Here is a 17,550-nt window from a genome sequence, read left to right on the forward strand (position 1 = left end):
TCATGCAGAATAACCCAAGAATTTACAGCACGGAGACAGAAAGAAAATCATATTTTTTTCCTTGAGGCAGGAGCATACTGGAAGCGAGGAAACCCAGATTCTTCCTTGTTGGCCAAATTCTATTAGTGCTAAAGTCTTGTGCCAGCCAGCTGTTTCTCTTTAAAGGCTATCACCACAACTCAAATCCCCCTTAATCTGGACAGAGATTCAACTAAGTCTTCTTGATGCTCTAAATAGCAGATAACTAATAGTGGAGAAAAGCTGTTTCTTGCCATATGGGAGCATGATAAAACGGAGTTGCTGTATAATTCTCCCCATTGTGACTCAATTGTCCTGAATGTAGGCTTCTTCTTCTTCTCCTCCTCTTCCTTTTAATGTGCAGATTTTAATCAAGTCTACTGGTCAGACTTAAGGTCAGGAGAAAATGGGCCCACGTTTTCATTAGTAGGGTTTTATGTACACCAGATTCGTTGTCATTTGCTAGACACACATCAAATCATTGGCAAGGCAGGGTGCCTCCCTGTGCCTCATGAGTGCGGTGGAAATAAATCAAGCTGGGCACCAGTCTTGGGTGAAATCAGGCCACAACTCTGTTGACTAAACAGCAGGTAAGAGGGGGTTTGGCATGGCACCAGGGCAAGGAACAATTCCTTAATAGCATTCTGTTCAGGGTTGGGGTGCATCCAACCCCCCCCCTTGGGAGTCAACCAGCTTGAAGCCCCAGCATGGTGCAAAACATGTTTTCTCTGGGCAACTGTGGGAAGCGATTCCAGCCAGGAAGCAGTCTTATCTGAGCTGAGGGCATGCCTTGAGTCAAAACTCTCCCAAGAGAGTTTTCTTTCCCAAGGCCACCCCCATCGTTCTGCCTGGATGTTGAGGTCCAGTGCCGAGGGCCTTCTGGCGGTTCCCTCATTGTGAGAAGCAAAGCTACAGGGAACCAGGAAGAGGGCCTTCTCGGTAGTGGCACCTGCCCTGTGGAACACCCTCCCATCAGATGTCAAAGAGATAAACAACTACCTGACATTCAGAAGACATCTGAAGGCAGCCCTGTTCAGGGAAGCTTTTAATGTGTGACATTTTAATGTATTTTTAATCTTTGTTAGAAGCTACCCAGAGTGGCTGGGGAAACCCAGCCAGATGGGCGGGGTACAAATAATTGTTGTTGTTGTTTAGTCGTGTCTGACTCTTCGTGACCCCATGGACCATGGCACGCCAGGCACTCCTGTCTTCCACTGCCTCCCACAGTTTGGTCAAACTCATGCTGGTAGCTTCGAGAACACTGTCCAACCATCTCGTCCTCTGTCGTCCCCTTCTCCTTGTGCCCTCCATCTTTCCAAACATCTGGGTCTTTTCCAGGAAGTCTTCTCTCCTCATGAGGTGGCCAAAGTATTGGAGCCTCAGCTTCAGGATCTGTCCTTCCAGTGAGCACTCAGGGCTGATTTCCTTAAGAATGGATACGTTTCATCTTCTTGCAGTCCATGGGACTCTCAAGAGTCTCCTCCAGCACCATAATTCAAAAGCATCAAATCTTTGGCAATCAGCCTTCTTTATGGTCCAGCTCTCACTTCCATACATCACTATTATTATTATTATTATTATTATTATTATTATTATTATTAGGAGACCCCTTACCCTGCCTAATGTCATTCCTGCCCAAAATTGTGTCAAGATGTTTAATGCCTTCCTGACATGACTAAATGACGAAACAACAACAAAAACATAATGAAGCAAGGCAGGAAAAAACACAGCCCAGGGTCAACTGGTGTTGGGGGGGGGGATTCCTTCCCAGCCCTCTCAACCGGGGACCAAGTTGTCCAGTGAGACTCAAATACTGAGGGTGGGTGGGAATGAGATCTCACGAGAGCTTGATGACATCTTACTGGAAAATGGCAGTGATGCCAGTACCACTTTGCCGACAGCAGTGGCAGCAGGGCAGAAAGCTAAGGCCACAGAGGAAGCAGGGCAAGATCCGAAGGAAAGTCTTTTGAACATGAGTAAAGCCCTGCTGGATGATGCCACTGGCTCATGTAACTTAGCATCCGGTCAGAAGGCAATCAGAAGCAGCTAGGGATGCAGACACAGAAATTTGGTTCAGTTTGCATTTAAGGCAAACCTGCCAAATTTTCAAACCAAATTTGGGTGCCGCCCTTTGAAATCTGCAGCGCTCCCAGTTTTGCAATGCAGCTCTTTGACAGGCGGAGGAACACTGGCCCAAAAAATGCAATTTAGAGAGGAAAGCAGACCTAAAAAATAAACCTAGTGAAAACAAGACAGAAGCATTTATTTATTTCATTGATTGAGATGATTTTGGATGCCTTGCAGAATGCCCCAGTCCCTGTCGAGTTCAGCAAAAGCTGCGGTGTTCCTTCATGCAGCACTGCTGCTCTCCCTCCCCAGCTCTGGGGTGGAAAAAGATGAGCACCAACACCATGCAGAATGCCATGGCTATCACTGAGTGGGGGGGGGGCATTCTTATGGAAGCAGAAGTGGGGTGCAGAGGGTGGCACATTCCTGTTTTGCTAGGCTACCCACAACGGCTTTGCTGTGCCTCCACTGATGTTGCCTTCTTTGGTTGTTTTTGCCTGGCTAAAACACGGAATGCCAACATGGCTCCACCCACTTCTGTCTTTGGCCCTGCCTGCCAGGAGCATGCAGCCCCTGGAAAGTTCCCCTCAATGGAAGGTGGCTTTCCACAGAATAAAAGGTTTCCAGGCAAGTTTCCCAGAATTCCGCGATTCCTTAATCATCACATCTTGCGCTGCAAAAGTGTGCTGATCTCATGAGGTGGGTGCCCAAGCTTACTTGTCTAGAACAAAACCGCTGTTGTTGTGATCAATTGCTGGAAGGGGGTGGAAAGGGGAGAAGTGAATTTGAATAATGTTAATGTACTTTACAGGTAATTTATTTCGTTTCGCCCCAGAGATTGCAGATGGCCAGCAGTGGTAATGAATGTATAATATCTTCATTGCTGGCTGTAAAAGCTTTATAGGTTATTGGGAATATGGGTCATAGAATCTTTTTCAGAAAATCTTGGTCATGGTAGTTTGGAGTCATTATAATTAAGTTTAAGTTATGCTGTATTAGTTTTTTTAATTTTAAGTGATTTCTTTCTTTTAAAAAATGGTTAGAACTTAAAAAGGTAAAGGTAAAGGGACCCCTGACCATTAGGTCCAGTCATGGCCAACTCTGGGGTTGCAGCACTCATCTTGCTTTACTAACTGAGGGAGCCAGCGTACAGCTTCCAGGTCATGTGGCCAGCATGACTAAGCTGCTTCTGGCGAACCAGAGCATTGCACGGAAACGCCGTTTACCTTCCCACCGGAGCGGTACCTATTTATCTACTTGCACTTTGACGTGCTTTCAAACTGCTAGGTTGGCAGGAGCAGGGACCGAGCAACGGGAGCTTACCCCGTCTCAGGGATTCGAACCGCTGACCTTCTGATCAGCAAGTCCTAGGCTCTGCGGTTTAACCCACAGCGCCACCCATGTTTGCCATATTCCCAAAATTGAAAATCTGGACAAAGTTGTTGAGCTGCTTCTTTTTCTTTTCTCCCCAGGTGCGCTTACCCCTCATATATGCTCTCTTCTCTTCTTTTATTTTGTTGTCCACATCATTCAATTGGAGAATTGCATCACAAAATGCGGAGAAGTGCCAAATTCAAAAGATACCCTCTTTTGCTTCATGCATCAGTTTGGGAAGGGTGAATTTGGTGTGCTTGTGTTATAATGCAGACTGAACAAATTCCCCTTGCATCCCTATTTTGGACAGACAGAAGACTTTGCAGTGTCGTGAGCCCCATGGAGATATCTTGGCAGGACCGGTCAGAGGCAGAGGAGGAATGAGACGACAGTGTGGAATAGTTGCCTGGAGAGGTTCCCAGCAGTCTTGTGGGTGTTCATTTGGAAGTTGAGGAGGGGGCTGAGTTGGTTGTCAAGGAGGTAACCCTGCCTAGGTATCATCAGATCTCCCAAACATTGAGGGAGAACCACCCGAATTGGCCCCAGCTCCACCTCTTGCAAGTGGGATGCTCCCCAGTCACAAGGAGCACTGGAGCTTAGATCAGACAGTGAACATATAGCCTCCACCTGATGGATGCAACATCAGTTGTGCTCGCATGAGCAGACTCAGTCTACCCAGGGAAGAGGCTTCCTCACCCTTTGGCTGTAGATAAACAGAACCAAGGAAAGGAGACTTCTTACTAGATAGAAACTTTAATGATCATAGTGAGAGAACAAAGAATCCATTCCTAGGAACGGCGGTGCTCCCAGTTAAGGGGTCCACCCATTTCCTTCCTATTCACCTCCTTCACTAGCGCATCTTGTAACCTGATCTCGTAACCACTGTGTTTTCTGCGCTACCACCTTATCAGCTCTTCTTGACCTTGGGCTGAGAGGATGAACGCTTTCCAGAAACAGTGAATCTGTTAACTCTCTCTCTCCCAGTGCTCCTTCTCCATCCAGTATTTCCCGGCTTCTGCCTTCTGAACTATGTCCCTCTGCAAACCACTGTTCCAAGTCTATACTGTTCACCTGGGAAGATTCAGGATCCTGATCAGGAGTAGGGGAAGGGGGAGGCTCCTACCATTCCTCCTCAGAGAAGCTTTCCTCAGCATGGTCCCCGACACCCAGTCCTGTGGCTTGGCTGTGCCTGCCCTGCTTTTCAGAAGTGGAGCTCAGGTTGTGGGCCAGCGTCTTGACCATGGGTAGGCAAACTAGGGCCCAGGGGCCGGATCCGGCCCGTGGACAGTCCGTGAATCAGCGTGTTTTTACATGAGTAGAATGTGTGCTTTTATTTAAAATGCATCTCTGGGTTATTTGTGGGGCATAGGAATTTGTTAATCCCCCCCCCAAATATGGCCTGGCCCCCCACAAGGTCTGAGGGACAGTGGACCGGCCCCCTGCTGAAAAAGTTTGCTGGCCCCTGGTCTTGACTTACGCCTAGCCGTGAATTCTAGTGTTCTGTTTTAACCACTGATCTGTACATCTGGGAGGCTGAAGTGTGTCTGGGCGTTGTAGGGAATCCCAGGAGGAAGTTTTTGGAAACAATTGTGTTGGGGTTCTGAGTAACATGCCCACAAATGGGAACCCAGGTGCTGAGTGAAAAAGAGACTGCTAAGTGGATCAATCCTTTTGGACATGCCTAGTCTGGCAAATTGCATTTTTTGCTGTGTGGATTGTCATTGATGGGTTTGAATGGCTGTCCTTTGAGGAGCTAAAGAAATGGCTAGAGATATCTTCTAGAAGCAGGACATCTCTCTCTCTTTCTCTCTCCCCCCCCCCCAGTACATCTTCCCAAACTCTGCAGGGAGTGATGCCATCAAGCTGTTCCCTCTCCCATACCTAAGGACAAAGCAAAATTGTGACGCAAAATTCTGTACTGCAAATAATGCATTCAAAGAAAGATACAATACTGATTTGCAAGTCAGTGATATTTGCTCTTATATGATTGAAATTGAATTTTTGTATTCCCCCTCCTAATGATAACCTCAATAAACCCCTTCCCCAAGCCCCCTAACTCATTAATCTGCGATTGCTTCACACATACCTCTGTCCTGATATGGTTAGCCTCTATTCATAATGTTTTAATGGGTTCTATAGTCAATTTAATATTGTGTGCATTTCCTAATTAGTGGAATGTACAACTGAAGATTACTCCTCAAATTTAATGCTGCTGGCACCTATGGAACTAATTTATATCAATTTTCTCCCCCACCCCTGTAACATTCTACAGTCCATCACTGATTTAATATTCCTTTTAATATGCCAAGCTCACGAACTAACATCACAGACATCCTATTTAGGAAGCACAGCCCCAATTTTCTGATAAACTTCTCCAAGAAAATTGCTGTCCCTATTCTGCCATTTTGGGATGTTTATAATTATGCAATATGTGGAAAAAAGCGTATAGGGAGATGTTTTCGCCTGTAGCTCTGCGGTATTATTATTATTATTCATTTCATTCTATACCGCTTTATATTTTAAAGGGGGGGGGGGGACTCAAAGCGGTTGCCTTGTCTGCAGAAATCTCAGGTTTAATCCATGGCATCGCCAGATAGGAATGGGAATGTCCTCTGCTTGGAACACTGTATAGCTGCTGCCAGTCAGTGTAGACAATATTCAGCTAGAATGACCTGAGATCTGACTCAGTATAAGGCAGCTTCCCATGTTCCTCATAATATTAGAACCTGGAGTCACCAGTGAACTTGAACGTAGTAGCGAAGGTGCAATGGCCACCAATCTGGACATCATACAAGATGGGTGACACCTGGCTTGAGAGCAGTACATGTGAAAAGGATCTAGGAGTCTTGGTTGACCACAAACTTGACATGAGCCAACAGTGTGACACGGCAGCTAAAAAAGCCAATGCAATTCTGGGCTGCATCAATAGGAGTATAGCATCTAGATCAAGGGAAGTAATAGTGCCACTGTATTCTGCTCTGGTCAGACCTCACCTGGAGTACTGTGTCCAGTTCTGGGCACCACAGTTCAAGAAGGACACTGACAAACTGGAACGTGTCCAGAGGAGGGCAACCAAAATGGTCAAAGGCCTGGAAATGATGCCTTATGAGGAACGGCTAAGGGAGCTGGGCATGTTTAGCCTGGAGAAGAGGAGGTTAAGGGGTGATATGATAGCCATGTTCAAATATATAAAAGGATGTCACATAGAGGAGGGAGAAAGGTTGTTTTCTGCTGCTCCAGAGAAGCGGACACGGAGCAATGGTTCCAAACTACAAGAACAAAGATTCCACCTAAACATTAGGAAGAACTTCCTGACAGTAAGAGCTGTTCAACAGTGGAATTTGCTGCCAAGGAGTGTGGTGGAGTCTCCTTCTTTGGAGGTCTTTAAGCAGAGGCTTGACAACCATATGTCAGGAGTGCTCTGATGGTGTTTCCTGCTTGGCAGGGGTTGGACTCGATGGACCTTGTGGTCTCTTCCAACTCTATGATTCTAGGGCATTAGGCAAAATCATGGAGGATAAGCCTATCAGAGCCAGTGTGGTGTAGTGGTTAAGAGCGGTGGACTCATAATCTGGTGAACTGGGTTCGCTTCCCTGCTCTTCCACATGCAGCTGCTTGGTGACCTTGGGCTAGCCACACTTCTTTGAAGTCTCTCAGCCCCACTCACCCCACAGAGTGTTTGTTGTGGGGGAGGAAGGGAAAGGAGATTGTTAGCTGCTTTGAGACTCCTTAGGGTAGTGATAAAGTGGGATATCAAATCCAAACTCCTCTTCTCTTCTTCTTCTTCTATGATGGTGGCTATATACTATCTCCAGAGGTTTCCTGCCTTTGATCCTGAATCCCGATTGCTATGGGTCATGTGCAGAGAGAGCTATTGTGCTCATATCCTGCTGTGTATGGACTTTCTGGAAACATCTGGTTAACCACTGTATGAATGGAATGCTGAACCAGATTGTCCTTTGGTTGGATCCAGCAAAGCTCATCTTACGCTCTTATCAACTTTCTAACCATTCCCTGCTCAACTAATAAGAAAATTGGTTTGAAAATTATCAGACAAGAGATCAGCGAATAGTGAAATTATCATGGGGGCAGGTGCAAGGATTGGCTGAGGGGTTTGGTGGGGGTTCTCTCATTCTGCAAATCATCTCACCAAGGGCTCCATTCTACATTCTTCCCACGTGTCCATGCTTCCTGGAAACTGCCTCCTGTGTGCTTGAGAGCCATTCATTCCTATCCTGTGGAACGCCCTCCCATCAGATGTCAAGGAAATAAACAACTACCTCACTTTTAGAAGACATCTGAAGGCGGCCCCATTTAGGGAAGTTTTTAATGTCTGATGTTTTATTGTATTTTTAATATTTTGTTGGAAGCAGCCTAGAGTGGCTAGGGAAACCCAGCCAGATGGGCAGGGTATAAATAATAAATGATGGTGATGGTGTTGTTGTTGTTGTTTTATGTTCAGTTTTTATGTCAAAGGTAAAGGTAAAGGGACCCCTGACCATTAGGTCGATTCGTGGCCGACTCTGGGGTTGCGGTGCTCATCTTGCTTTATTGGCCGAGGGAGCCAGCGTACAGCTTCCAGGTCATGTGGCCAGCATGACTAAGCCGCTTCTGGCGAACCAGAGCAGCGCATGGAAACACCGTTTACCTTCCCGCTGGAGCGGTACCTATTTATCTACTTGTACTGGTATGCTTTCAAACTGCTAGGTTGGCAGGAGCAGGGACCAAGCAACGGGAGCTCACCCCGTCGCGGGGATTCGAACTGCCGACCTTCTGGTTGGCAAGTCCTAGGCTCTGTGGTTTAACCCACAGCGCCACCCGTGTCCCGTATGTCAAAGAGATTTACCTTAAAAACAAAATTACCGGTAGTAAGCGCACCAATCTCGAGTGCTCAGTAGCAAATAAGGCTGTAAAAGGGCCTGCCTTATCCAATTTGGGGGCTGATTCAGTGATTTGGATGGGACCTTGATGGATCTGGACATGATACAATCCAATCAGGACCCCAAATCCATATTGTGATCAAGAAATATCGATCTTTGGTACTCCAACTCACTTGCATTTGGAAACCAAAGCAGCCATAGCCTTCAACATCCCCCGCATAGGTGAATAGAATTTGGAAATCTGGTAGCCCCTCCAGAGGTGATTAACTGGCGAATTTCAGACAAGTCACTCTAGTTTGCATTTTTATAAAAGTAAAGCATCCATAACTTTCTTGTTGTGCTACATAAGTGCATGTAACCTGGAGACAGAGTACCCCCTCAATCTCAAGAGGAGATTAGTCTCACCAAACTTCAGACAGGTAGGTCCAGGTTTTCTTGCGCCAGCCACCTTAAAATTTGTTTTTTTCTTGCACTATGTTTGATAAGTGTTTGGTAAGATTCTAGCCCTGAACAGCTGGTGAGCAAAGTCCAGCTTCCCTCCTACCACAGCACTTTGGATACTGGCTCTGAAAGAGTTTTCTGTTTTGGATCACTCTGTGTGGACCCGGCTCAACCCAATCAGGAGGGGTCCTGATTTGTCCAAAATTGGGTTGGTTCATTTTGGAATTTGGTTGGATTGCTTGCACATTCCTAAGTAGATAGTATCCCCAGCTTTCTGCGTTTCAATTAAAGCTCAGGGGAAGACATAATGAAGCAATTACCCCTGAAAGCCTTCTCTCCCCCCCTTTTTTATCAGGAAACAATGGGCAGCTGGGGAGGCTGCAAAGCACTGAAAAAATGTTTAGTGGAAAGAAAGGCATGCACACAACAACAAGGAATGCTCAACCCCACACCCACTGAAATTCTGAAGGAAGCACTGTGTTAACGAGACAGAAGGATGGAAACAGGTAATAACACCTTGGAAATTGGAGGACAGGTTTCAGCACAGCAGCAGTATGATCAGAGGAGAGCAATCCTTGGCATGAGGATAGAGTGTCCCTATTTTCATTTGTGAAAAGTTGGAGGGTATGTAAATTTAGAATATGAGCAGAAAGGAATGAAAGACTCATGAATCATTCCCTGACAGGTCTTAGCTAATTAACGTCCTTTCGGTAGCAGGCAATATCTCTGCCTGACGGTGCTTAATTGGAAATTATCATGAGAGTATCAAGTGCTGTATGTTAATCCGATTAGGGGGCTTTTCTGTGCTGTTGAACTGGGTATATAACTTCCTTGGAGTTGAAACTGAACTTATTTGACTTGGTGCACCACTGAGTTGATGTTTGATGACAAGATATGGAAAGGAAGGATAAGGGATGAAATGGCTGGATGGACCATATGGTCAGAGATGAAAGAATTACCCTTATCCCATTGCTTTATTGTATCACCAGAAATGTAGGGCCTTCACAGAATTTTGGTTCTTTCCTGGTCTGGCCTTATGGAGGAACCCACTGGACAAAATGAAAAGGCGGGGTTGTTATTTCAGCACAATGGAGAGCTCCTAGTGAGCAATGTGTAGCAACAAGAGTTGGAAATGAATTGAAGCCTTTTGAGCCTCTGCCTCCAGTCCACCATTTCTAGGCTCTGACCCTTTGGTGGACAACTGTAGGTTCTTAAAGAGCGAACCCTCTGGCATATCAGGCTTGGATATGTCTTAGGGCAGGGAGGAAGGGTAGGATATAAACTACATGGAGAAAGGGGAAAGAGAATAGTCTTTCTCCTTCTCCCACAACACTCAACTTTGTGGACATCCAATGGCACATTCAGGACAGAAAAAAAGGGTGTCCTTCTGGATGCAGTGCAGAATTAAATTATGGAACTCACTTCCACAGGAGGCAATGATGGCCACCAACATAATAATAATAATAATAATAATAATAATAATAATAATAATAATAAATATTTATACCCGCCCATCTGGCTGGGTTTACCCAGCCACTCTGGGTGGCTTCCAACAAAATATTAAAATACTGTAATACATCAAACATTAAAAGCTTACCTAAACAGGGCTGCCTTCAGATGTTGTCTAAAAGTCTGATAGTTGTTGTTCTCTTTGACATCTGGTAGGAGGACATTCCATAGGGCAGGTGCCACTACCAAGAAGGCCCTCTGTCTGGTTCCCTGTAACTTGGCTTCTCGCAGTGAGGGAACCGCCAGAAGGCCCTCGGCACTGGACCTCAGTGTCCGGGCAGAACGATGGGGGTGGAAATGCTCCTTCAGCTTAGATGGCTTTGAAAGAGGATTAGACAAATTCATGGCAGAGGGGGCTATTGAAGGGGACTAGCCATGATGGCTGTGCTCTGTCTCCACAGTTGAAGGAAGCAATGCTTCTGGAAGCCAGTTGCTGGACAAAACACAGGAGGGGAGAGTGGTCTTCTGCTCAGAACCTGGTGGTGGGTTTCCCATGGGGATCTGGTTGGCCACTATGAGAAGAGGATGGTGGACTAGATGAGTCCATTGGCCTGATCCTGCCGTCTCTTCTTATGTTCTTACCACTAGGGTAAAGGGACCCCTAACAATTAGGTCCAGTCGTGGACGACTCTGGGGTTGCGGTGCTCATCTTGCTTTATTGGCCGAGGGAGCCAGCGTACAGCTTCCGGGTCATGTGGCCAGCATGACTAAGCCACTTCTGGTGAACCAGAGCAGTGCACGGAAACGCTGTTTACCTTCCCGCTGGAGTGATACCAATTTATCTACTTGCACTTTGACGTGCTTTCAAACTGCTAGGTTGGCAGGAGCTGCGACGAAGCAACGGGAGCTCACCCCGTTGTGGGGATTCAAACCGCCAACCTTCTGATCGGCCAGTCCTAGGCTCTGTGGTTTAACCCACAGCGCCACCCGCAACCCTGTGGTTCTTACCACTACTGATCAGTAAATGCCCACCAGTAATGAAACACGTGAAATGCACTGGTGTTGTGCAGTATTCTTACTGAGAGAGATATGCCAGCTGTTTTGTCTCCACCTGCAGATAATGTCAAATAAAAAGGAAGATTTGATGTGTGTTGTTCCTCGGCATTTTGTTCTTGTTGGCAAATATATATCCGTCTCACACATGTGCTGAAATCCAAGTCTGAATCCCGATGGGAAGTGTGGAGAGCTCTCCAGCTAATAGGTCTTGTCGAACCTACATGCTCTTTAAATGGATCGCTGCAGCAAGTGGAGACGAAGCCATGTGGGGAAATACAATCGAGCTGTTGCTAATGGCAGAAAAGCCTCGTCCTTCTCAATGTCACTGTGATGCTGCCAGAGAAGACCCCCACTTCCCTACAAACGCTCCACTCAAGAGAAGCATCAGCTGATGGCTGTCATAAATTTTCTTCTGCCAAGCCAGAATCTAGCAGGCGTCTTGAGGGGTTACTGTCATGTAGGTCAAATTAAAAGCTGGTTAGAGGCTTCAGGTGGGACCTTGGTGTGGTGTGGTGGCTAGGGTGCTGGACTAGGACCTAGAATCACAGAATTGTAGAGTTGGAAGGGACCCAAGCGTCGTCTAGTCCAATCCCCTGCAATGCAGGAATCTCAACTAAAGCATCTATGGCAGATCATCATTTTATTATTATTATTTGTATGCCACCTTTCCACAGTTGAAAACAATGCTCAAGGCAGCTTAAAACATGACAAGATTTACATAATTACAAAAGTCATAAACAATAAATAAACCACATCCAAAAATGCACAACCAAATGGAATTTTTTTCGCACATAAATCCAAATCTAAAACTAAGAAAACAGCATTGATTGTTGTTGTTTAGTCATTTAGTCATGTCTGACTCTTCGTGACTCCATGGACCAGAGCATGCCAGGCACTCCTGTCTTCCACTGCCTCCCGCAGTTTGGTCAAACTCATGTTAGTAGCTTCGAGAACACTGTCCAACCATCTCATCCTCTGTCGTCCCCTTCTCCTTGTGCCTTAATATCACAGTTTAAAATGACATAGGTAAAAAAATAGCAGCAATTAAAAAAACAACAACCAAAAAACCCCACACAAAAAAAATGGAGCCCTCTCTGCCCAACAGCAGCGGTGGTGGCAGTCCTTTATGGAGCCTGTCAGGCCCCACCCTAGGCCAGGTGGTGAGTGGCAGGATCAGGGTCCTCAGGCACTCAGCAGGGGAGTCCTCCTGGGTGGGGGCCATCCAAGCTCTGCTTTAAAACTTCCAGTGAAGGAGAGTGCACAATCTCCCACTGTTGAGCAGCTCTTACTGTCAGAAAGTTCTTCCTGATGTTTAGTTGGTACAGTGGTACCTCGGGTTACATACGCTTCAGGTTACAGACTCCGCTAACCCAGAAATAGTACCTCAGGTTAAGAACTTTGCTTCAGGATGAGAACAGAAATCATGCTCTGGCAGCGCGGCGGCAGCGGGAGGCCCCATTAGCTAAAGTGGTACCTCAGGTTAAGAACAGTTTCAGGTTAAAAACAGACCTCCGGAATGAATTAAGTTCTTAATCCGAGGTACCACTGTACCTCCTTTCTTGAGTCTGTTGCTTCAAATCCTGCCCTCTAGAGTAGGAGAAAACAAGCTTGCTCTCTCCAGGAGAGAGGTGTGCCTGTCTCCTTTATGATACAGTTTTTGGGGAACTGCCGAAGATGCACCTTTTAACCCTGCTTTTGACACCTGAGATGAATATTTTCTGGGCCCACCCTGTTTTATTTGTGGCTGTGTTTTTTTAACTGCAAGTTTCAGAACTGTTTGAACCTGTATTTTAAATGATCGTAACCTGCCCTGAGACCTTAGGGTGAAGGGTGGGCAATAAGATAGAATAACAACATTCGCTGCCACCACTGGAAGACCAAAGGAAGCTTTGGTTTGGCTAGGCCTAGCATAAGTGGCTGTCTGCCCTTGTCTAATCAGCAGAGTAGACCTTTCTATCCAATCTGCTACATTTCTTAAATTCACACTCTGACAACTGATCTCAGGGTCCCAATCTGGAGAATACGCATTCCCTCAGGCTGGGTTTAGGTACAGTGGACGCTTGGGTTGCAAACATGATCCATGCAGGATGCACGTTCACAACCCGCAGCGTTTGCAACCCGCAGCAGCGCGTCTGCGCACGCATGGGTTGCAATTTGGCACTTCTGCGCATGTGTGAAGTGTGATTTTAGCGCTTCTGTGCATGTGCGACCCCTGAAACCTGGAAGTAACCTGTTCCGGTACTTCCAGGTTTCAGTGGGTCTGTAACCTGAAAAAATGCAACCTGTAATGCATTTACATGTAATGCATCTGTAACCCGAGGTATGACTGTACATCGAACCACCTATGGCTCCACCTGGTCCAGATACCACCAGCACTTATGGATTTGTGTCTACAGTTGCTGTGAAAAATTGCTATTTGTACTCTCCCCCCCCATTGATTCAGACCCACCACCCTCCTCTTTTTCTTTTTCTTTTTCTTTTTCTTTTTCTTTTTCTTTTTCTTTTTCTTTTTCTTTTTCTTTTTCTTTTTCTTTTTCTTCCTCTTTCCCCGTTTCTTTCTCCCCCTTCATGTTAGCTCCACTGTCCTCCTGGTTTTGGAGCTCCTCTGGGCTGGCCGGGTGCCTTCCCGGCTCAATCAAGGTTGTGGGGGGTGTGTGTTTTGGCTCCTTTGATAGATGCCCCAGGCACCCCCGATTCCTCTCTGCTGCAGTGCTGGCAGCAGCAGTCCTGGGAGCCCAGGAGTCCCTCTTTTCTTTTCTTTTTACAGGTGGGGGTGTTAATCATTAATGGAAGGCAGGATCTGTTGCACGCTCAAGTATCTTGAAGACAGAGACCAATATAATGGAAGCCACATGGAGGTGCCCAGGTCGAGAGAAGATGTTTGGAGGGTGCCAGAGACATTGTCATGTTTGAAAGCTGAGAAGAAGCAAGCAGAGAATTGTGAGGTTGATGATGTACAACAGACAGATGAGGCAACCACAGGAATAAATATTTGAAGATGAAAGAGGTTTGGTCAGGGGGGCTATCAGAAAGATGGATGGGGTGGAATCATAGAATCATAGAATCATAGAGTTGGAAGAGACCACAAGGGCCATCGAGTCCAACCCCCTGCCAAGCAGGAAACACCATCAGAGCACTCCTGACATATGGTTGTCAAGCCTCTGCTTAAAGACCTCCAAAGAAGGAGACTCCACCACACTCCTTGGCAGCAAATTCCACTGTTGAACAGCTCTTACTGTCAGGAAGTTCTTCCTAATGTTTAGGTGGAATCTTTGTTCTTGTAGTTTGGAACCATTGCTCCGTGTCCGCTTCTCTGGAGCAGCAGAAAACAACCTTTCTCCCTCCTCTATGTGACATCCTTTTATATATTTGAACATGGCTATCATATCACCCCTTAACCTCCTCTTCTCCAGGCTAAACATGCCCAGCTCCCTTAGCCGTTCCTCATAAGGCATCGTTTCCAGGCCTTTGACCATTTTGGTTGCCCTCCTCTGGACACGTTCCAGTTTGTCAGTGTCCTTCTTGAACTGTGGTGCCCAGAACTGGACACAGTACTCCAGGTGAGGTCTGACCAGAGCAGAATACAGTGGCACTATTACTTCCCTTGATCTAGATGCTATACTCCTATTGATGCAGCCCAGAATTGCATTGGCTTTTTTAGCTGCCGCATCACACTGTTGGCTCATGTCAAGTTTGTGGTCAACCAAGACTCCTAGATCCTTTTCACATGTACTGCTCTCAAGCCAGGTGTCACCCATCTTGTATTTGTGCCTCTCATTTTTTTTTTGCCCAAGTGCAATACTTTACATTTCTCCCTGTTAAAATTCATCTTGTTTGTTTTGGCCCAGTTCTCTAATCTGTCAAGGTCGTTTTGAAGTGTGATCCTGTCCTCTGGGGTGTTAGCCACCCCTCCCAGTTTGGTGTCATCTGCAAATTTGATCAGGATGCCCTTGAGTCCATCATCCAAGTCGTTGATAAAGATGTTGAATAAGACCGGGCCCAAGACAGAACCCTGTGGCACCCCACTAGTCACTCTTCTCCAGGATGAAGAGGAACCATTGATGAGCACCCTTTGGGTTCGGTCAGTCAGCCAGTTACAAATCCACTGAGTGGTAGCATAGTCAAGACCGCATTTTACCAGCTTCTTTACAAGAATATCATGGGGCACCTTGTCAAATGCCTTGCTGAAATCAAGGTAGGCTACATCCACTGCATTCCCTTCATCTACCAGGGTTGTTATTCTGTCAAAAAACGAGATCAGGTTAGTCTGACACGACTTATTTTTCAGAAATCCATGCTGACTATTGGTGATCACAGTATTCCTTTCTAGGTGCTCACAAACTGTTTGCTTAATGATCTGCTCCAGAATCTTCCCTGGTATTGATGTCAGACTGACTGGGCGGTAATTATTTGGGTCCTCTCTTTTCCCCTTTTTGAAAATAGGGACAACATTTGCCCTCCTCCAGTCTGCCGGGACTTCGCCTGTTCTCCAGGAATTCTCAAAGATGACGGCCAGTGGTTCTGAGATCACATCTGCCAGTTCTTTTAATACTCTTGGATGCAGTTCATCTGGCCCTGGAGACTTGAATACATCTAAACTAGCCAAGTATTCTTGTACTATCTCCTTAGTTATTCTGGGCTGTGTTTCCTCGGCTGAATCATTGGCTCCAAATTCTTCAGGTCGGGCATTGTTTTCTTTATCGGAGAAGACTGAGGCAAAGAAGGCATTGAGGAGTTCAGCCCTTTCTGTGTCCCCTGTTTGCATTTCACCATCTTCTCCTCTGAGTGACCCCACTCAGAATGAGGAATGAGGAAGGAGATTCTGGAGAAGGGAAATAGGAGATGACCCCTTGCCAGAAATCCATCTGCTCCTGTTCCAAATGGAACTAGCTCAGAAATGAGCAGCATGCAGTTCTGAATGCCGTCAACTTGAGTTGTGTTTGTGGCTGGCCTTCCCAGCCTAGGAGAAGGAGCTGAGCAACAGCTGTTAAGAGAGTGCAAAACTGCTTCCCAACTAGTGCTTTGCAGCCCGAGCATTACATCAGTCAGGCAGGAATGGCTTAAACGGAAAATAAAAAAACAGGAGAAGACCTCTCCCCTGGGTGCTGAGCAGATGCCTCTGGGATGGATGGCTGGCTGCAGTTCTGAATGCATGACTGACATCAATCCACCAAGCTGAAAGCAGAATGGGTCAAAGGGAGGACAACACTGTGTCTTAAGTCACTCCTGACACAAAGTTGAGGGATCTCCGGCTTTTAATGGAGTTAAAGATGAAATTACAAACCTCTGCGAGAGGCGTCTGACACCGCTCTCCATCCAACGCTGCGTGGAGGAATTTTGGCTACGGCAACAGTTTGGAATGCTCATATAAGAATGGAAGTCTGAGAGCCTTTTTGGCTAAAGGGTGGAGTATAAATGCCTTAAATAAATCTGTAACATGCTTTAGAGATGCCAGGTTGAAACTTGGTTATTCCATCAAGATGGCCTGTACTGAATTTATGCGAACCAGCTGCATTTCATGTTTTCCATATTGATTGGTCTATTCCTGTGGTTCCCAACGTGGGGCACACAGGGGGGCAATTCGATTTTTAAGGGGGGGCAATTCAAGAATGAGTTATTAACAGTGAATGGCCTTTTAGGTTTCCTCCATGTGAATAGAAGTTCACTTTCTGAATAATAAGAATTATATGTCACCGGGGGGGGGGGGACACCAGTATTTTAGAGATGCTTAGGTGGGGCATGGCCAAAAAAAGGTTGGGAACCACTGGTCTATTTCAAATAGTTTGTATTTTTTAAAAAATACACATATATATGTATTTTAAATATGCCAAGTCGGGCATGTGTCTCCACCAGGGTCCTACTTGAGTGTAGGACGAGCTCCTGACACACTGTTCCCCTCTCCTGTGCTAAATAAACTGGGGGTAGATGGGAAATGAATTCAAGTGTCCCTAATTTTGCTGAACCTACAGTTCTTTGTTTAAAAAAAGATCAACATATGTAGAAGTTGCTGCTGGATGTGTCGTGAGGAAAGAGGAATGTAATGGAAGGCGACCTATGAAGGTTCTGTTGAAGGTTATTCAGAGATGAAGCATAGTGTCCAGAACAAGGGTATAATAGTAATACTCTATTCTGTCTTTGTCAGGACCCCACTTGGAGTCCTGTTTCCAGCTCTGGACACCCCAGTTTGAGAAGGGTATTGATAAGCTGGAAGGTATACAGAGGAGGGCAACCAAGATGATCAAGGATATGGAAACCAAGCGTTATG

The sequence above is a fragment of the Podarcis erhardii genome (assembly GCF_964252035.2).
Source record: "Podarcis erhardii genome assembly, chromosome: 14".
Classification (NCBI taxonomy): Eukaryota; Metazoa; Chordata; class Lepidosauria; order Squamata; family Lacertidae; genus Podarcis; species Podarcis erhardii.